Source organism: Columba livia, unplaced genomic scaffold, assembly GCF_036013475.1.
Source record: "Columba livia isolate bColLiv1 breed racing homer unplaced genomic scaffold, bColLiv1.pat.W.v2 Scaffold_83, whole genome shotgun sequence".
NCBI lineage: Eukaryota > Metazoa > Chordata > Aves > Columbiformes > Columbidae > Columba > Columba livia.
In genome coordinates this window covers 681,633-703,445 of record NW_027043811.1, presented here as the reverse complement: position 1 = coordinate 703,445, position 21,813 = coordinate 681,633, and the positions used below count along the sequence as shown (strand labels likewise).

At 38.0% G+C, this 21,813-nt stretch overlaps 1 protein-coding gene across 24 annotated transcripts in view; it reads left to right on the top strand.

Annotated features, from left to right (window-relative positions):
- LOC110364169 (beta-citrylglutamate synthase B) overlaps positions 1-21,813 on the top strand; it is a 79,936-nt gene that overhangs the window by 10,080 nt on the left and 48,043 nt on the right. The gene's annotated exons all lie outside the window — the stretch shown is intronic.

Genomic DNA, 21,813 nt, shown 5'->3' with positions numbered 1-21,813 from the left:
AAGCATCTATACCCTTTATAATGAATTCCATGCACGTCATAATACCATACATAATGTAAATCATGTAGATGTACATGGTATCATGTTCTTTATCATTTATTGTGATAATCAAATATAATTGTTAACTTTGCTAATTTACATTAGAACTATTTTTGCTTCTCTCTGTAGAACAGAGAGAAAGGTTGCTTTAGTTTGTTGATTCCAGGATCAGGACTGTGAGACCTCTGAATTAAGAAAAAATAATGGAATTTCATTTTTGCACAGGTACTTGAAGTTTATGGGTCACATTTAAGAGTTTCAGGGGGACTTTTTATTCTGTTTGTGTTCTGACTCCAAGATAACAAACACATTTGAAATAAAATACAAAGAATTTTCAACGGATAGTACAGAGTTTCATGGAGCTAGATGTAATAATGTGGCATAACTAAAGCATGCTTCTTTATGGCTGTGTAGTTACATATATGCCAAAAGAGAACAGGGCTGAAAAACAAAGTGTATGCATCAGAATAATTTGAAGTATTATTACAACTTACAGTGTTTTAAACTAAACCATGAGATTTATGTTCCGTTTTCCAGTTAGCTTTTTTTCTTCTGTGGTGATTAAAAAGGGAAGAGCAAGATGTAAGGTGTGTTAGAAATGTTAAGTAAAACGACTCTGTAGATAGTAAGCTTATGTTATAGGAAGCATATTAATACTATCAACGTCAAGCTGTGTAATTCTGTGTTGGAAGAAAATATGAAAGTACCCTCAGCCCTGAAGAAGAGACTGCTGTGTGACCTTTTGCCTTGTTTCTTATTGGGAAATCTATATAGAAGGGAAAAATTAAAACTGACTCTGGGGAAGAACTTTGGTCAGAATTTTTACCTTAATGTGGCATGAAACGATCAGGCACAAAACAAATGCATGGAAAACCAGGATTTTTGATTCTGATATTACTATACTTATTTTTGTATTGTGTCTTTTATTTTGAGGTGTCCACGATTTTTATGAGAGACTTGATATTCTGTAGACTGTCTTCAAATCAAGGCAACTTCTTGTCAGAAAGTCTGAACATCTTATTGCTCTAAGTGTGTTGTCCTTTGGACAGTGTGTTCTGTGAAGGCAGCCATCCTGGACTGTAGCTTAAGCCACTAAGGGGCATGACTGGTCCTTCAGCATTTCAGTATTGTTATTTCTTGGTGATATTTTCTGCTTTCCCGTCTTCTGCCTGTTTTTGGGCAATTAAATACAGCAAGCATGAAATGTGAGCCTTTCTGGTCTCTTCCATTTAATGTCTTCTCATGCTGCATCTATTAAAAGAAGAAAAGGTAAAGTATGCAATTTGGAAAACTAATACTGAGGAATGTGTAATATAAGAATGAGAAAAATTAAGGAATTGACTAGAAAGAGAATGCAAAAAAAGGAAATAATTTTCATAGAAAGTTCATTCAAAACTATGTAAATAACAGACCTTTTGAAAATGAGTGAGATAGAAATGCTGCAAGATTTCAAATATAAATTTTCTTATGAATAATCTTGACTAGCTAATTGTGATGATTTTTTTTTTCCTTTTTGTGGGGGGTGGGGAGGAGAGTTTTCTTATCAAACAATTCGTTACCTTGGAGAAAGATTAAAAATCTTCCTTCTTAATTTTTCCAGATTTCTTTTTTGTAGTGCTTGCTCACATGTTTTGAGGTAGAATTCTAGGGGTGGGCACAAGCAAAAGTTTTGTGTTTCATTTTCCTTGTTAAAGTCTTCAGCAGGCCTAGGAAGAGGTGTCCTGGAACAAAATCTAGGAGGTAATGCATTCTGTACCCTTTCTGTTATGTACTGTTGTGGGGGGCGTCCAGGTTGAGTAAAATCTTGTACAACATAGAGGAGTTGATGAAGTGATCTTTAATGGTTAATAACCTTTTTTTGCTTCCAGTTGTACTATTATTTGTCTTGAAAGTGTAGCAATACAGGGCTCAAACTGATGGTAATACACAGTATTGGAGGAAGTAATAGGTTTTCACATAGGCATGTGATTAGAGCTTTTTTTTTCCTTTAGAACCTAGGCAGTTTCTTACGTAAATTGTGAAAAGCATGTTAACTTTACAAAGTCAAGTTGGAAATTACAGGATGCTATTTAAACTTTAAAAATGTGGTATTTCTGTAAATGTAAATTTCTGTAAATCAGTGGTACTTCTTTGTGGACTTGCTGACCGTAAGGAACATGGCTGAGGATTTCAGATGCCAAAAATTCAGTATAGGACATGAAAAAGCTTGAAATGATTTACCTCACAGAGGTAAAGCAGAGTGGAAAAGACACTTCTAAAGCTTAGAAAATTGAGCAGAACAGTGATATACATACCAAAATACAAAATTGGCCCTTCTACGAATTATGTGGTGTACACCTTGACAGTAAAGCACATTGATGTAAATATCACTGAAGCCCAGAGCCAAAGACAGACATGGAAAACAACTGCGATGCTGAGACTCTTACAAAATCTATGTATGTCAGAGAAGGGTAAGGTTTTCCATGTACCTGACATGACGAAAGGAGAGGGAGGATTGTTTCAGTCACTGGGCACAGTGGTAGAGACTCCTCAGGGCATTGCTCTCCTGCACAGCAGGGCTGGATGGGAAGCGTGGCTGGAGTCCCAGGCAAGCCAACAGTGTAGCCCCAGCAGTCGCTGCTGGTTCCTTTTCTTCAGCATCCAAAACTTGGGATGACCCAGCTTGCCAAGCACCCCTCACAGCCCCAGTGTTACTGGCCACATGATGAACCCTTATGCAGCTCAAGATGCTTGTTAGGTGTCTCAACACAGCATAAGTCCAAAAATTATTGTAAATGCAAGTTAAGAGATGTAGAATTGAAGTTTTTCTGTTAAGTTGAAAATGAAACTCTTAAACTGATTTATGCTTAAACTATTTTGGAAATAGTTTAAGTTCAACAATTAGTTTTTGAAAGTAACTGTGGCTTATGCCTTATTTAATTAAGTGCCTGCTTACCTGAGTCACATATTCATGTTTCCTTTGCACACTGGCGGTAGTACTGTAGAGATCTCCAAGGCAAAAGATGAGTTAAAATAAGTGGCGAAGTTGAGCTGCATAAAACAATGAATATTTGTCTGCTGCTTTGGTAGGTGAACCTGCTGAAATGGTTACTGAATTAGACATGCACAACATTGGTGCACAGGAGTGGACAAGAATGCATGTATGTAAAAAAGTGGAGGGTGGTATTGCGGCTGTTCTGATTTAAACTAACTCAAACTATGATGTGCCTGTAGCCTACATTTCTTAACAGCTAAATTCTTGAAGCTAAACCAGTCTAGTATGACTTACTGTAGAATGGAGCAGCTGTGTTCCTCTTGTCCTTTTCCAGCGTTGCTGTTGCTGCTTGACTTATTTAAGGACTTCATGTCTCTCTTGGTTTGCTTTCATGTTGTAGTCAGGCTTCATCTAGTTCAAAATGGCTTTGCTTGTTTGAAAGATCTGACATATGCATGAGTTGAGTTGGCTAATGCAATGGAACACTAACTCCGCCCCAATAATTAACAGTTTTCTGTTGGAATAGCTTGGTGCATCAACCCATTTTGTGGTCACACAATTGCTAGCTCTAGTACACGTGGGCAGGGGGGAATCGGGTTTCTCTATTTATGGCTCCTATTTATATTGATTTAGTTATAGCTTCAAGGCATACTATAGAAGAAAGGAATTTTCTTATGGTTGGGATGCTTGAAGTTCAAAAACTGTTTGTTGGTGAAGAACATGCTAGAGAAATTTGGATCATTCCTTTGTTAAAATTATATACAAGAATATCTTAATTAAAATTCTTTGCTGCCAGAATAGCGGAAGTTGGAGATCAATGAGCCAGCAGCTTACCAATTCCTTTAAAGTTTTTGGAATCTCCATATTTTGTGACACCGTCCTGTGAAGGAAAATATTTTTAAGGCAAGTTGCTTTCATGAGCTTTCAATTATTAAAGATGCTGGAGTGAGTGGAATTGGAGTGTCCTAAAGTGTAAAGCAAAGTAAAGTGAAGCAAAGTGAAGTGAAGATTTTCTTAGCTTTTCCTTTGGGAATGTAAAAACAAGTGATCAGCCTTGGTGAGGAATGAAAAGGACATAATAGTCATCCGTTCTTAAACAGTGACACTTTGTGCATGTTCAGCTAGCTTTTCTTAAGCCAGATGAATGACTTCTGGGAACTGATCTCTTCATTTTTCTGCAGAGAAGATATTTAGAAGATAGATTCTTTTAACTTGGTAAGGGTTGCTAGTGTGCTAGGTTAGGCATCTGGGTTTCCTTTATGGGCATGACATTTGCAATATTAGTCACTATTTTGTTTAAGCCTTTAACCTTGGAAAATCTGATTTTGTTTCATATGATCTGTCTTTCTAATTTGCTCTGAGGTAGTAAGAAATAGTTGTGATCTTTGATTTTTTGTTTTCTCACAGTGGGTTCTATAGCATTTGAAATAAACATGGAAGATTCAGGGCAGTTCAAAGATTTCTGTAAAGTGTAGAAAGCTGGGGAAAAAATGGTAAGGTTGGATAACAAATTCCTGTGTTTTCAGTGTAGTGTTAAGAAAAGCACTCTCAGCTAGATCCATGAGAAGAGAGGGCTTTTACATCTACAAAATGGTTGCTATTTCAAAATATCAAAACTCCTAATATTTTTGAATAATCTTGAAGTCACCTGAAGACTGTCTTCTATCACATGATAGTGAACATAATCACCTCCTCTTTCTGCTGACTGTTCCAGCAGTCCCCTGGCACTTGTTAGTGCAGCAGTGCACCTTACTGCAAGAGCTTTTCCTGCAGTGTGCAGCAATGGCTCTAGGAGTGGTGGAGCAGAGGCGAGTGTCCTTGGCAAGGTGCCTTGTTGAGCACTGCAGAGTTGGCCTGCTTCCTGCTACTAAAAGTCAGAGCAACCATTACGTTCTCTGCAGCGGTGGGAAATTGGTTTGTAACTCAATAGTGAGAGCTAGAGAAGAAACTGCATTGTGTGCAAAGGACTGGAAGGTGGCTACACATGAAGTGAATTTTGTGCTTTCCTAAGTGCTGGGCTCAGAACCACTTGAAAGTGTTTCTGGTGTTCTTTCAATGTGGAAACGGATCACTTGCCAGCTTGATTGCTGTTAAACCTCATTGAGCCATAAGCATTCCTAGTAGGTAGTTACGGACCATATAGAGGGGATTGTGGAATGGCAGCTGTATTTAGAGGTGGGGTGACTATGTGACCACCCCAACATTAGATACCCCAGACAAACACATCTTGAGTAGAAAAACCAGCAATTCAAATGTTTGCCTTAATAGCACAGAAATATAGTTTAATAACAGTGCATTCTAACAGCTGCCACATGTTGTAGGAAGAATTGTTTTCTCTCAGAATTGTGATACCAAACACAACCTTCTTATGATGCCTAAGAAGGAAGAAAGGGATTTATACTGTGTCCTTGAGTGTCCTTGCATTTTTCTTCCTTATTAGCAAGGATTTCTATTCTCACATGAATGACTAAATATTATCTCAACCTGATGCTAGATGGTAGTGGTAGATATGGGCTCAGTCCAAAGCTACTTTTGCAAGGTGGAGAGCTAAGAATGTTTCTGCAGGGAAATATTTTATTGTGGTCATTTCAGAGGGCTGTGTTAAGGACTGAAGTTTTTCATTTGCACGTGTTTTAGAACAGTCAGCCAGGAAAATCAGACTTGTGGGGAACATCATGTTGAACGTACATGCATGTTATCATATCTGAAAGTGCCAGAAGGCATTGCCAGATTTTTAATTGTTATAAGAATTCTCAGGAATGGCCATCTGGGGGAAAGACAGTTTAAAAAGACAAAAGCGGGATGAAAGAGGTGTTTCCACGGTCAAGAAATGAAAGATAGCCTAACATTTCACAAGACAGTCTTTAATTGGCTGGGGATTTCTGTGTCACTTTTCCAACAATCTCTGTTCCAGTGCTGTGTCACGTAAGTGAGTTGTGCTGGCACAATTGTCTGAGCAGTTGCATTGTGAACCATGTCTGCATACTGATGTAGTTTTAAACCAAATCAACCTCTTCTTGGTGGAGGGTATTTTTTTTAATGCTGCATCAGTCCATTGATGCAGGTAACAACATGACTGTATAAGCAGTGGTGTGCTGCAGGACTTAAATCAGGAGGGCAAAGCATGTGTGTTGGGGTGTGAGAGATTAGGAGATACCACAAGTATCAATACCAGAAGTATTGATGTGAAAAGCTTACATTACGAAACTGATAACCGTGCTTGCTTTACTGGATTTGTGGTCAGAGAAGTGCTCTATTATGTGTTCTTTAAGCAATGACAGTAGCTTGAGTTTTCTCCACCTTTTCTGCAAGTCCAGTTTTTATCCATTTGAGAATGACTGGCAGCTTACTGATGCTCAGTGACTGTGAATATTAGAGAGACTGGTACTACTGAACTTTGTTTGGTGTTGAGATGGGTCTTCCAGCGTGTAGACCTGCGTTTTAACGGTTATAGACTTCTGTGAGTGTCAGTGGCTGTGGACAAGTCCCTTTATTTTCTTATTCTTATAAACTCCATCTATAAAATGTGGTGAAATACTGGTTTCAAGAATTACACTTTCCTTTTGTATCTGTCCTTTGCTGCCTGAAAAGACTGCTCAAGCTCACTGCCAGCTCAAGCCTATTGCTCTCTTCAAAGCTTTTTTGGGTGGTCCAGTTTTTATACTCTAGGTTGGGTTGAGCCCTGTGTATGCTCCCCCCATGCTGGTCCAGTTATCTCAGGAAGACATTCAGGCTCTTGCTGCTCTCCTGGATTAGTTGATACACTCAACTGAGAGTCAGCCAGTGCCCCTGTAATAGCCCCTTGTCTTAAAAGCCACTTTCTGGTTTCCTTTGTCATAGTGTAAGGTCAGCTTTCTTTGCCACAGGTATGGTCATTCGCTTCCCACATTCTTTCCAGAGCTTCACAAGTGCACCCTGAGCCTTCCTTGGCATTTGGGGCATCTGCCTGGGTGTGCGAGACTTCTTTTAGGACTTCTGTCTTAGGTGTATATACAGGTGTATTTCTTCCAGGTTCATGCCCTGACCTTAGGGATGTAATATTTTAATCTTTGATCTGGTATAGATATTTGCTTTATGTAACAAAAACCAGACTGATATGAAGAGAGACCAAACTAGGAAGACTCTGTAGCCTAATGACTGTGTCAATATTTGCAATCCATATCCAAGTAACTGTCCTTGCATGTTAAAAGTGAAAGAATATCTCCACCTGCACCCAATGCTTGCTGTGAAAATTAGCAAAATCCCTTTGTGAACCCCTTGTGAATAGTCAAGCTGCTTCTTCCAAGTTTCTTTTTATGCTCAAAATAGTACTGTGAAGGTCTTAAATTAATGAATTGATTTTCTTGCTTTCCCTACCCCCAATAAAAATTACTGACTTCAGTTTTCAATTAGCTGTTGAAGCTGCTTAGATCCCCAATTGAGAATCATCTGAGGATTTAATTTTTGGTAGAAACATTACTGAAACAGATTAGAAGAATTAAATTTCACACTCAAGGGAATCATGGCTTTTAGAGTTTTTGTTAGCTTGTTTTTGCCATATTGGGACCATTTGTTCAAACAGTATTTTACAAAGAGACAGTACCATATATGATGATGTAACATGAATGTATATGTTATTTCAATACAGAAGAGTCAGTAGTAGAAAGTTTTTGGAGATTGAGATTGCACGATTTTTTTTTTTCAGCTGTGTAACTGTTTTATTCTGTAGTCCCCAAATACTATCAATCTGAAAATTTTAGGACTTCTTGAAAACACAGGTTAAATCCTCTGTAATATTCTTGTAGTACAAATGCAATGGTTTGCCATGCAGAAACAATATATAGGGAAGTTAAGAGATTTGTCTAAGGCACCACAGTGAGTAGAAGACTTGATTTATGCCTATGACTATGTTAGCTGCTTGCTTCTGTGTACTAAGACTAGCATTTCTAACATAATTTGCTTGTTTTATGCTTCAACATCTGAGTGGGTAACCTAACTGCTGAAACTGGTGATATACTGACATGATGTTTACTTCCTGTGAAAGTCAGGATTTATTTAAAAGTACAAGTTCAGACACTCAAGATGGTAAATGGATGAGATGTCCTAATCTGTAATGCCTTCCTCCACACTTTCCAGTAAGAAAAGCATGGTCCTTACTTTCTCTCTTACATCTGAAACACAACAAAACCATGGTTTCATCTGTTGGCCAGGCAGGTGACACTGATACAAAACTGATACTTTGCTTAGTGAGCAAGGAATTCTTGGGTTTTAGTACTGATTCTGTTCTTAATCAACATAATGTATCTGAGGAAGTATGATGTGTTTTTTGACCCTGTGGATGGGTCTCATGTCACCCATCTTAACATTACAAGGGCCCAAAACTTTCCATTATAAAAGAGACTTTTATTGCTTATAATTTGTCCCCTCCCCCTTGCCCCTTAACTCTTAAATGTCTTTTTGAATGAGTTTTTGAAAATTTTCTGCAAAGTGATTCAGTGGAAGGAGGACACTTCAAGGAAAAAATAATATGTTTTTCCATTTTCCCCTAAATTTGTAAGGCTGTTTTTGGAAGAACTAGCTTGGAACAGGAACTCAATTTGGCTGAAGTGGCTTTTGTTTGTTACAGCTGTGAACGTAGACATAAATTTGTCCCAAATTATTACCCTTTCAAAAAATGGTCTGTTATGCATCTTAGGGGCTTGTTTAAGCTTCACAGCTAAAACATTTGAAACATACTCTTCCATTATGCAAAAAAAGGACTTCTGTTGTTGTGGCCTTGTCTGCTGTGGGGTGGACTATAGTTTGGTTTGAGCATACAATTTAAAATGGAGTTTTTCTTTCGTGTTGGTTATACCTCCTCTCGCTAACACGAAGAACTGAATGAAGTAAATGACTCCATTCAAATGTAGTGGGGACAAGAAGAGTGAAAGTGGTTTGGGATTGGGGGCTGTGGTGTCAGTGTGGAAAAATCTGGTGTGAAGGCAGCATGCTGTGCAAACATGTTAGAACAAGAAACGGTAACAGGAAGTGATTGCAGTGAAACTCTTGCTAGATAAGAAATTGCTTCCCTCAAGAAGGAAATGGGAGCTGGAAACCAATGGGAACATAGGTTGCATATTGAAACTTCCTTGGGAAGAGTTGCAAACTGAACAAGGAGCCTTAAATGGAAAACAAGTTCGGAGGTAAGGCAGGGGACCAAATGGTTAATGTTCAACATTGCAGGCAAAGAAGCTACTTGACAGTAGGAGAAACCTGTAGTTTGGAAATGAACTGTAAAAATAAGGAGAATAGAATGAAGGTGGGAAGTGGAAGCACAGGTGTTATAACTAAGGGGATGAATCCTATGGAGGGTGAATGGGGAGTGAGAAATTGGGACAGAGCAGGCTGCATGCAGTGCTTGCTGACTTCCTGTGCCTGAAGTGGAATAAAATCTTCCAGAGCTTTTCTCTTCTGCAAGAGAAACATTCCTCTGCCAGTTGGTTACAGATATTTGCTGACAGTGGAGCCCATCACTCTAAGTGATGGTCCACAGAGGCTGCTGACAGCTGTCAGCTCAAGTGTCAAAGATCTGTATGGTAAATGAAACTGTTGTAACCCTCATGTGCTATTTGACCAGCATCATGCATGAGTTACATAGTGCCAAGTAAGGAAGTTTGCTTTTGATTATGTGCAAATATAAAGATAAAATATTACTATGAGTAGAAACAGCAAATACCCCAAAATTAGAAATTGGCAAAAGCAAATTTGCATTTTTGACTCATTTGTTGTGTATTTGTTTTCAGATACTACATTGTGAATGACTTGATCACATGCTACTTTTTCATCAGCCTCCTTAAAGTACAGAGCGTTGTGCTCTGGAAACATAACTTGTAGCGTAGTAAAGGAGAGAACAATTTGTAGGATTCCTTCTTTATGGCTACAGGAATTTGTGACAATTGAAGCAGAATATTGCTGGAAGAAATACGTTATTTTGGTGATTTAAATTGGACTGTTCAGAAATTGCCTTTAATTGCATGATTTTACATTGTCTGAGTCCCCAAACTTTGGATACTAGGATCAGCTTTGTGAAAGTGCTGAATACTTGCATCCACAAATCAGTTGGAGCAGCATCAGCAACTGAGAAATCCTGGTTTCCCAAATGAGGCATCTAGAATTCTTTCTTTAATACTTATCTTCCCCATATGGGAAATCAGTAGAATACTCACTGGTTTCTTGTGGTGTTGACAGAATGAGTTAAGATTATGAAGCACTTTAGATGTTACTGTGATAAGCACTATAAATAAAACTCAAGAAGAAATTAATAATGGTGTGTTTCAAGCAAGGATTTCGGTACACCAATATATGGACTACACGTTGAACAATATAAAAAAATACAATGCTGAGTAGCTGCTTGTTAAGTGAGCACTGTACCTGTGGGGAAAAATTATATTTGTTTGTCTAATTGAAGACAGTATGTGGGTAGGGTAGCCGATCAATGCTAAAGAAATATCCTTAGTTGTGGCTTTTTCTAACCTTTATGTGCTTGACACTGTGGCTTCAATAGTTTTCTCTTAATGTGGCTTTTTAATGTGGTACTGTAGACATGCATTCTTTGTAAATATGCAAAGTGTGCAATCACATGGGGACTGGGCTGGATGCATCAAGACTGTTTACTAGCCAGGCTGTGGAGGATGTAAATGTAGGGAAAAACAGGAGTGATAACCAGTTACTTGGATAACACAGTACTCTGTGTAGTAGTCTGTGAATTTATTTATGTTCAAGATACATATGGATCCTGTCAGTGAGACTGAGTAATTATTTTAGCTGCCGAAATACCTGTAGAGGTTGTGCTTGTACATTTTCTCCTTCATACTTGTTTCATGAATACGTAAATTTGTGTGTCCCCATTGTTATTGCACTTCTCCACTACTTTGGAAAATGGCTTTTTCCACTCCTGGAATTCTTTTTGTTTGGTTCTTTTGACAACACTGCTTTCAGTGTTTGTTTTGTATTTTATGAGGTGCCTTGCTGTTTTTCATGGTTAAGAACATGTTCACATATATATAAAAAAGTAATATATTACTTTTGGATATCAACATGAAGTATTGGCCATTCTTTTTCCTGGACAAGGAACAGACCCAGAGGGTGAGCTACAGTTTTAGTTCTGTGGCCAGGCAGGATGCTGTGCCTTGATTTTTTTTTTCTTAATCTGAAGCAGGAAGGGAACACTAGTGAACCTGAATGAGCCTGCCACGGTAGAGGCAGTCAGTTGTTATGATCTTGACATTATTTTTTAGGAGTTCATGTCAACGTGGAAGTCATGGACTAGTCACACAATCAATATGATCAGACGATAGCCAATTTTATTAGCAAAATCATCCGACATATATGCTGTTTGTTTCCTCATCATGCGCTAGCAAGTATCTGATTGGTTACATGTACTGTTCTCGAGCTGTCTGCATGCCAGAAAGCTTCATATAATTGGATAATAGCTACTGTTCACACGCAGTAAACTAATAGGTGATTGCATTATACGTTTCTGCAAGAGCTCTAACATTAAGTAAAATATATCTATATTATAGCTAACTTGCTGATTCTTTTCTTCAGTAGTTAGTCTTTCTTTTGTTTTACTTAAGGTTCTACAAAGTCACATGAATCACGTAGGCTGCTCAAGGAGACACGTAGGCTGCTCAACTCTTGCTCTCTTGCTGTCTTGCTCTCTTGCTGAACACATAGGCCTCAGAGGCCTGTTCAGTTCAGTTCCATAAAATGTCCATTAACTTCAAGAAAATCCCTCAAATCTCCTGCAAGTTCAGGATTTTCTGCACCAGACGTACGTATCTTTTAGCTCACTGTTCTAGAAAGCAGAGCCATCCAAATCTGACCTCTTCATGTTGTTGAGAGATAGCTTTCATTTCTATATCATGCCTTGTCCTTCTCCATGAAGAAGGTTTTTATTAATAATAAAAGAGGCCATATGAAGTTCTCCTACTAGTTTTACTATCTGTCCCTGTTTATCTGAGTCACATGATACTCCTGAATATGCTGTAGACTAAGATTTAATGTTTAGCTGTCCTTTGTCTGGGTTGCAATCCATCTCTGCTATTCTCAGTGTGACAGTTTTGTTAGTTGCACCTTGAAAATTCTTTGAAGAGTAGCTCTTATTTTTTCCACAAAGCTAGATTCAAACTCACATCAGGACCTAAAGGGAACTACCATTTGTGCCCCTGATAACTTTCTGGAACTTTCTTTAAAGGACTATATTGTTGGATGACTGCTTCTGCAGGAGGACAGAATGGCGGTGAGCAAGACCTGTTTTCAATTGTGTATTTATAGGTGAACAATAAATCATCAAAAGTATTTTTCCCCTTTTGTTACTTTGCTTTCCAGACAAGGTTTGCCTTTGCTGTATAATGAATTTCTTCTTAAATCTCTTTTCAAGAATCAGGTTGTGGTTCCCCCTCCAGCTGTCAAACCTATGGAGGCATTTTCCACTTTCATAATGAAGAACTTAATTTTTTATTTTTTTAATGATGGTAAAAATTTGTCAGATGAAATAGTGCATGGTGAAGCATGTGTCCTACTGTTGCAGCCACACAAGAGACCAGGCATGCTGCAGGAAAATGCCACAGAGAATCAGAATAATTGAGATAGGAAGGGACCTTTAAAAGTCATCTGAACCAGGCTTCTGCTCAAAGTGGCCAATTTGAAAGCTAGAGCCAGCTCTGAAGTTAGATCGGATTGCTCGGGTCATATCCAGCTGGGTTTTGTATATCTCCAAGGATGAAGCCTCTGCAGTCTCTCAGGGCAATCTATCCACCCTAGTGGAGGGGAAACAAAACCCAAATACAGGGTTGCAGCTGTCTTAGCAAATTGTGTTTGTTGCTAGTCTCTTGACTAGCTCTATGCACTCTAAACCTGCATGTATGTGATCTGCTCCATTGTGTAGAGCACAAACCCTTCCTCCTCACTTTTACAGCCTGTACTTCTGAAGGAGCCTTTATCCATTCACCACAATACTCCAGACAGGCAAACCAACCAGCTGCTGATGAGCAGAGATTATGGGTTGAAGTCAAGGTGTAACTGTAGGTAGAAAGATGGAGAGAAGTTACTTAATATTGACTGGAAGTTTTTGAGATGTGCCTGTTCATATCGTGCTTCCTTTTGTTTTTCTGTCAATCTGGGCTAAGACTGAAATGGTTCTTTGTGTGCTCCGCCTTACATGCTTGAGACTAAAGGTGAGGCAGGATTCTGAAAGTGCATGCCCTTTGTGGAGGCTTTGAGGTCGAGAAGGTCTGTGGCTGCAGGTGAAAGAGATGCGTAAACTGCATGCTTTAATGCTTGTAATTGTTTGTCATTCTCAAATAAGGCTGGCAGCTGGGCCTTTGTAGCAACTTTGCTGCAATTTTTTCTTACCCATCAGAGCGGGAACCACTGGAAAATGTGTTACCTGCATAGGACGGGAGAGCAAGAGTTGGATAAAGAGAAATCGGTCTGATAGGCTTGTTTTTACAAAGTTTGAAGCTGGGCTAGCATAATGACCATCGAGTTGTAGGAAGGAATAAAATAATCTCACTATAGACAATTCTGCATTCTCAAAACAGCAAGATCTTGACAATTGAAGCTGTTCAGATCATTGCTGTCGTTACTACGATTCAGCCCTCCTCTGTTGCAGTTAACACCTGGATTGATCAGATCCTACAGTGAGCTGGTTCAGCTTGTGACACCCGCAGAAATCAAATTCCACAAAACCCAAAATAGTTTCCTGCTGTTGTAGGAAGCTTATCTGCTCACCAGTCGGGTCTGATGAGCACTAGTACAAGTGATAGGGAGTGGGTGGTACTACGTGCTACTCTAGGATTGCTTAGAGTAAAACGTTTGCAGCAGGAAAGTGACTTAAATTGTCTTAGAGCCACAGCCTTATGTGACTATTTTGTCCAACACAGGTATTTTTCAAGAGGTGCTCATTTCTTGCCCTTTCTTGCTTGGATCTTCCAAGATGTGCAAGCATGCAGTTAAACGTTTCCCTGTAAGAATTTTTAATATTTAAAAATTGTTAGAGGCAGAATCTAGAAGTGAATGTAAATTACCATTCTGTTACTGAGAGCAGATCGAGAGTGGCATTTGGTAATGAGATTTCTATGACTGTCTTGCTGTAAAGTGGAAGAACTTGAAGAAAAATGTAATCTGCAAATATTTAAAAGCAATTCTTAGAGGAATCTCTGGAGGACTAAGGTAAATGAACTAAGCAGACTTGTCATACCTCATGCTGGTAAAAAAAGCTTCTGTTTCCAGTCTCTGCCATTGATTTGTTTGTGATAAGATCAGTAGCCTGTCAGTGTTTTTTGTTTCTTTGCAAATTAGGCAGATGTTTATTTCAGATAAGAAAATACAAAGAGAGCTTTAGAGCTTCTAGTGCAGAGTAAATGCATATAAAGGTATTTATCAATTTGTAGGTATTGGTAAACTCAGGACTACACTTACAGTCTAGAGATTAGTAGTAAAATAGCTGTCTCTTAAATGTTGCCTTTAAAGGTCAAAACAAGCAGACAGCGGGGGATGGCTCTTTTGCTTGACTTAGTCTGCTGTCTGGGAGTACGAACTGCCACTGCACTATTTTTTTATTTGACTGATCTGGTTGGGAGCACTATATACCTGTGTAATTCTAAAGACCATTGTTTTTTAAGAAGATAGTTGCAGATTGTGTGGAGTGGTTTAATTAGGGAACATACTAAGCAAATGTCTTAGTTAACATCTTTTTGGCACTTGGTGGAAGCTCCTGCATCCAGAGCAGGTAAGAAATAATACTGTAGTGCAATACTCAGATTTTCATCACAGCATGGGCATGGATGCAGATACTGACTGCAGTGTAGTTTTAATTCTCTAGCACTAGGAAGAGGAAACATGCCCAATGAGTGAGTTACAGAGGTATGGGAAGAACATAATTCTTCCTTCTCTAGCTTTGCTCTGTGTACAGTCTTACATTAATGTCTGTCAAAACTAATAAATTCTGGGTTATATCTTTTAGTCTAGAATTTTTTGTTTTTGTTTAGGAAAACACTGTCCTCATGGAGAGACCTGAAACTGTTGTATAGTATGTATCTGAGTGCAAGCAGTAGTGAGATGGGTACAGGAGTATCTTCTTTTGATGGGAGAGCGTGTTCCTTCTGGTGTGTTGTTTTTTTTGTTTTGTTTTGTTTTTTTCCTTTTTTTTTCTTTTTCTTTTTTTTTTTTCTTTGTTCACTTTTTTCTTCTCTTAGCCCTGCTGACTGCTGAGTCTCTGTAACTTACAGGTGTTTGGTTGGGTTAGGACCCTACTGCTTTCGTCAACTAAAGCAGGTCAAAGAGATAAAGAGTGGGGAAGAGAGGAGCTATTAATTCAGATCTCAAATAACCATTCTCTGAGTTTTGGTTCTTCACTACTTATTAAGCTTTGCATGGTCTATTGCAGTCGCATTTGTTTTCTAGACAGACAACTTTCCCTTTCTTTCTTCTCCCTACTTTTTTCTTAGACCTGATTTGTGCTGCCTTTGACTTATTAATATGATACTGGCTTTTCATTTGGGAGTGCTCATTTGTGTTTTCAGAGTATTCACAGATTGTTAAAGCATTCAGTTTCTCAGACCATTAGAATAGTGTACAAAGTATTTATCATAAATATTAATTTTGAAATAGTTTTGCTACCATTTTGAAGTTGTTTGGTTTTCAGTGTGGTTAGGGTTTTTGCTACTTGTTAGTGCTAGACATGAGAGACATCTCAATACCTCTTTGGTTGACACGATGGTCAGTTGTCAGAATATCATGTTAATTTGATATTCACATTCACAGCACATTGTCTAAATTTTTTTCTTAATTTATTATCTTATTTTAAAACCATAATGCAAAAGACAAACCATAATCTAAAGAAAATAGTACAGAGTCCTCTGTAAACAAATAAAATCCTTAAACATAGGGCTGTATTCCTAACTATTCTCACTGCTGTCTCTTATTGTTTTTGACAAGTCTTGTTGGGACTTTTCTGCATGATATGTAATGTCAGTAGATCTAGACAGGTGTCTGCTCAGTTGTCATGCTGGTTTCACACTTGGCTCAAACATTTTTTGTGGCTGTGTAACAAACCACACTTAAATACCGCTCAAAAAGAAAGAAAAAGTGGTACTGGTTTGCTATTAATTCAGAGTAATTGCCTCATCTGATTCACTTTATAGCCACATCAATGTTGCTACTAGCACAAGAGAAGGAGCAATGTGAGGAGATTAAATGTGAGTACTAGAAGCAGAATAGAACCACTTTTTTTGAATACTAGTGCAGACTTGGGTCTTACGATTCTGCAACTATAGTATTAAGTGAAAAACACGATATAATGCTTGACAACATAAATGCAGACCATTGTTGAAAGAAATGGTCCTGCTGTCTCCTCACACATAAGTGTTCCTGTTGCTTCCCTTACAGTCTAATGATTTCATGACTGCTCAGTGAGCTGAGTTAGCTAGTTATGAAGTGCAAAAATAATCACTGTTTTTCTTTTTCTCTGTTGTGTTTTTTTTTTTTTTTTTTCCCTCCTCTCGAGCAACAAGCTGACTTCCTATATGGTTGTATGCCTAGGTCTGATGCAAGGTGAGAAGTATGGGGGTACCGGATACGATATGACTTGTTTCTGCTGCGGCATGCAGTTGAACCAGGTTAAATATAACATTAAATTGTATTTTATTTGAACAGTTCTGTTTTCTGGAGTCTTATCCATGTTTTATCAGGTCTGCCTATATAGAAAGGTTTCTGTGTTATCTTTAGCAAAGACCAATGCCTTATGGCATGTTCTAGACATTTCTGAAGAAACTGCATTAACCACCCTCAAATTCATCAGCATTCCTTTGTACTGTTTTTGAGCAGGTGAAGTTACTGAAGATATTGGCACAGCATTTCTGTGGCCGTGGTCTACACAGTCAGACTTTGAATCAGTATGATAGCATTGAAACACTCACTACTGCTGATGTGCAAGCTTTTCCTGATTGTTGAGACTATTCTTAACAATGTGTAGCTGTTAAACTTCGGAATTGTTATCATGCATCAAAAAGGCATTCTTTGTTTTAATAAATGTATTAGTCTCAATATATTAAACAAATGATCCAAACCCTTTCTCCCAGCAATCTTTTGAGCTTAAAATTTGGAATTTACTTTGCAGTTTTTGACAGTGTTGATCATTGAGGAAAACAACACAAGAAGCTGGTAATGCAAAGAGTGCTGTGTTAGAACCCCTTTTAAATTACTCTTGAGAGCTTCCTTTCATATAGAGTTTCTTAAATCTTGCTTTTCCCATTACCTTTTTCTGTTTTGCATTTGTCATTCCCTTCTGGCTAGAAATTTTTTCCGTCCTTTTAGAGAAGAAGCTAATTGTGAAAAGATAATAAAAATATTAAATGACCTTATTTTTTTTTCTTACTAAGGTTAAACTGTCTTGTTTGTTTGTTTGTTTGTTTTCTGTTTTGGACTGAGATTCCTTAAAGAAAACTAAATTACTTTACACATGCTGCAACAAGCTTGATAGTAGCAGTAGCTGATCGATCTGTTTTTGCTAATCCAAATAATAATAATCTCTAAAATCCTGGTCTACTTCAGAAGTCATCTGAAAGGTTTTAAGACGTAGAAAATGTTAAGATGACAATGACACTGAAAGAAGTAGAGGAAAACCTTCCCTGTTATTCTTACCTACGTCTTGCCTACTCTGTGCTGCCTTCTCTTTCCTGTGGGTTCAGGTCATCATGTAGGTGTGCAAATACTTTTGCAGGTGAAGTGGAGAGGCACTGTGAGATTTGGAAGCAGCAGGTGCGATAGCAAAAGAGGACTTTTTCTTTTGGTGGCAGTGCTGACTTGTGCTGATTTTTGTTGTTTGTGTCCAAGTGTGATGGTTTGTCAGATGTTAGAACAGATTGGATTTTCACCACCCCAAAGGCAGTCTGTCTTACTCCTCACCTCTGCTTGTTTGTGCATACCCAGCCTTTGCTGTTGCAGTATGGGATCTGGTTAACTGAGGTCTTGTCTTGCGAGTGACCCAGGTAAGTAACTAAGTGAAAAAAAGCCCTGAATGGTGCTCTGCAGATGACCCAACTGACTGAGAAGATGAGACCAGTGCCAGAAATTGAGCAAATGACACTGGAACTATATGATCAGAATAGGGCAGTTGAGACAGACTCCTTTGGTTTTGGTGACAAGTTTGTTCTCTTAGCTATCTTGTGAAACCTCACCCCAAAGTTAGTTTCACTTTTTTTGGCTTATGCTGATTTAATACCTTTCTATTACTCAGAGCAGCAGTGTTGTTCTCTCTCATCATGCCTTATTTGTTTTTTCACAATGTAGTATCAACTGCAAAGCTATGGTAAGCTGAATATTTAATACTGCCCCCCACCGCATTGGCTTCCTCTTGGTCACTGACACCTGAACATAAGAGAGGTGAGGAGACTACATTGCTGGTAGTGTGGTAAAAGACAAGGTTGTCCGCATGTATTTCAGCACTGGCTTAGATCCAATCAGCTTAAACTGATCATGAAACTCAAGGATTTTTTTGTTTTCTACTTGTAAAAACAAGAAAAAGAAATTTTAGTGCAGTTGCCAAAAATACATTTAGAAGCACATAGTGAAGGCAGAATACATAAATCCTGTTTGTGAGCTTGAACTTTCTCTTAATGTCGTTATATTCATTGGGATCTTTGATGGGAAATCTATTAGACAAAAGACAATCTAATCACTGCTTGTGCAGTGGCTGTTTAGCATAGGTACATGCATATACTTGTGTAAGAATTGGCAGGCCTTTTTGAAATATTCAAGTCCAAACCATCTCCCTTGCACTCAGAGTCATTCACTTGAGCTGTGAGAGGCTTTGCGTTGTTATAACTGAAATAATTTAAAACTTTGATCAACAACTACACTTAATTTTTAATTTCAGTAAATTTAAATGGATCTCATCCTGAACGTTTTTTCTTTGAGTTTGTGCTATAGAAAATGTTTAAAATTCTTCTAACTTTGCCCAGGAGTAAATGTGATGAGAACTTTAAATAAACTCAGTGGGAAAAACATAAATTGACTTTTCAAGGTATTTGAACTCGCATTTTTTCCAACACTGTTTAGTTTTATTTACAGAATCTTTTGATTTCCCCCTTTATGGCATTTTTCTTTAGAGTTTTTCTACAACACTATTTAAAATGCATCTTAACAGTTATATCATTAAAATATCCATTTTTGAGAATAGGGCTAAAATACTGTATATTTCTTTGTGTACTTGTTCGAATATCTTTTAGGTAGTCTCTGGAAATGTGTTTTTTGTTAGTGATGCAAAGTTTCTTGTGTGATTGTTTATATACATATAATAATGGTAGCTAAGGCTTTAACATTATTTCAGTATAGTTTCCTTGTTTATATACCTACCATAAAATCAATTCTTAGAGCAAGATGGTGGTCTAGAATTAATTTGTGTTTATAATATAACTTTTATGTATGTTTTTATATTTGAGTCCCTTGACATTTATGCATGACTCTGAAGAAGTCTTGTGGTTTGGGATTATAAGCAAACAATGTATTGTGACTAGAAATGTAGCTCAGAAACACAGATCTAGCCATGATCAGTCTGCTTAGTATTGATTTAGCGAGGTATGCAGATAGGCATCTGGTCTGTTTCCCCTTTGTGCTGGAAGAGAACCCCTATTCCAGAATGACTATAATCACTTTGAGCATTGTCATCCTTCCCAAGTTTTTCACTGTATTCAATAGCGTGCACATTTCTAAGAATGATTCTTCCTGAGGAAGGGGAGAGGTCTTCTGAGTCCAGGAAAGGACATGAAGTAGAGCTGGTTTAACTTCGCTGCCTGCTTGCTTTCTGTTTGTAGCTGCAGCAGTGGCCTTTTGTGAAAGTTTTCACAGTGCTTGCATTAGCAATTACGAATTGAAGCTGAAGCTGCTGCTCTTTATTTCTGTGTTTCAGGACAGAATGGCATGGTACTGTTCTAGAGAGATCAGTTTTGTCTCTGCTACGTGTGATTTCATTTGAACTGCTGAGCTATGGAAGTGTGTATTGGTGAGAAAGCCTCTTTGGTTAAGTTTGTGTGGAGTAGATTGTGGTGGTATTAAACATGTAGGGTTAAATGCCAGCACTTGTTAATTTGGTTTGAAAAACTAGTAAGTAGGACAGGAAGAGAAGAGAATATGAACTTAAAACAGCCAACACAGAACTATTGTAGAAATGTGTTTCTGTGTACAGTAAAAGATAGCTTGGTAATACTAGATATTAAATGGACTTTTGCATGGCAGTGAAATTTTGGAGAAATTCTAACAACAAAGTGTTCAAACTAATGAACTGTGGCTGTCAGGTGGTAAGTAATGCAGAGGAGAAAATGTCTGTGCAACTCCATGAGGGGAAGTTTAGTTTTGTGTTAATAAATGGGTGGATTTCTAAAATTTCATTGCCTAGATACTATTCCAAGGTTAAATTCTAGTTTAAATTCAAATGGACTTAAAGTGCTAGATTTTACTACGTGTCTCCCAATTTGTGGGAATTTATGTTGCTTACAGTTGTTTCATAAGATAGATATGGTAAAATTAAATCAACGTATTGCAGCAAGCTTTTTGAGGTATAGAATAGTATTTTGTTAATGTTAATTGAACTTATGTTAATTATTCCTAAATTCTGCTATGCTCTTGGAAGAATGTATGGTTGAAGTATGCTGAATTTTTAAAATTGTAGAGATCTAGTTGTGATTGAGTTTGGTGAGGGAACATATATCTTGTTATTGCCAGTAATCTGCTGTGAAAGTTTGGGGTATTTCCCTTCTGAGCTTTAAACTTTTTTTATATGGCACTTAGGATGAAGCACATTTGATTATCTGCAAATAACTGTAAGTAATTATTAAACACTTTAGAACTTTAACACAAATATTATGCAGCGTCTTGGGTCTGACAGATATCGGGAGGACAAATGAACCAGAGATAGTAATGTTCCGTTATGAGAACAGGAGTGAGTCTAGATTTGTAGAAAAAATCAGTGATTTTTTGTTAGAATAACTGATTAATTGGAAAAAGCAGGTAGCAGAATGCCACGTCCTTAAAATACGAAGAAAGGTTTGTGTGACGGAAGGCTAGCCTGTTTCTCCCAGCTGAGTAAGTTGAATTCATTATAGCCTGCTTGCTGAGTGACTGTTCATCAGGGTAATGTTAGCAACTCCATGGATGAATAGATGAATTAATTGGTATAACAAAGCTGGGAGAGCTGGAAGCTTTCAGGATAGCATACAGATCTCTGAGGAAAAATCTGGGTAATATTTTGCAAGTTTTCAGTTCCTTATAGCTTCTGTTGGGAATGTGATTTGAGCTGGTGTGTGTTGAGTGCTTTTGAAAATTTGTTTGAAATTTCATTTTTTTGGAATGCTGCATGCGTGATGACCATTTGACTTGTATGCTATACCTGTTAGAAATATATTTCACATATTGGATCTGCCTGAGTACCGAAATACTTTCTTCATGTTCCATCTTACTTACGTAGCTCAGAGCAGTTGGCATTTATTAGGGGTTTCACCAAGGACGGAGGCGGTCACTGAAGTTAAATTCTTCTGAGAAATGGCTGCATGTGGCAGCTGTGGCCACAGATGTGAGGTTTCCTTTTGTAGCTGTCCATGCTCTACAAGGAACAATTTAACTTTGTTCTCATGTTTGGGCATTTTTCATAGTCACACAGTTCTCAGATAAATTCTGCGAAATGGAAGTCTGAAAGAAGATGTCTTAATGACTAGAATGTTTTGTGTTGCTGGATTCATGGCAGCACTGAATAGGGAACTTCTGCAAACCTGCTTTTTGTGCTT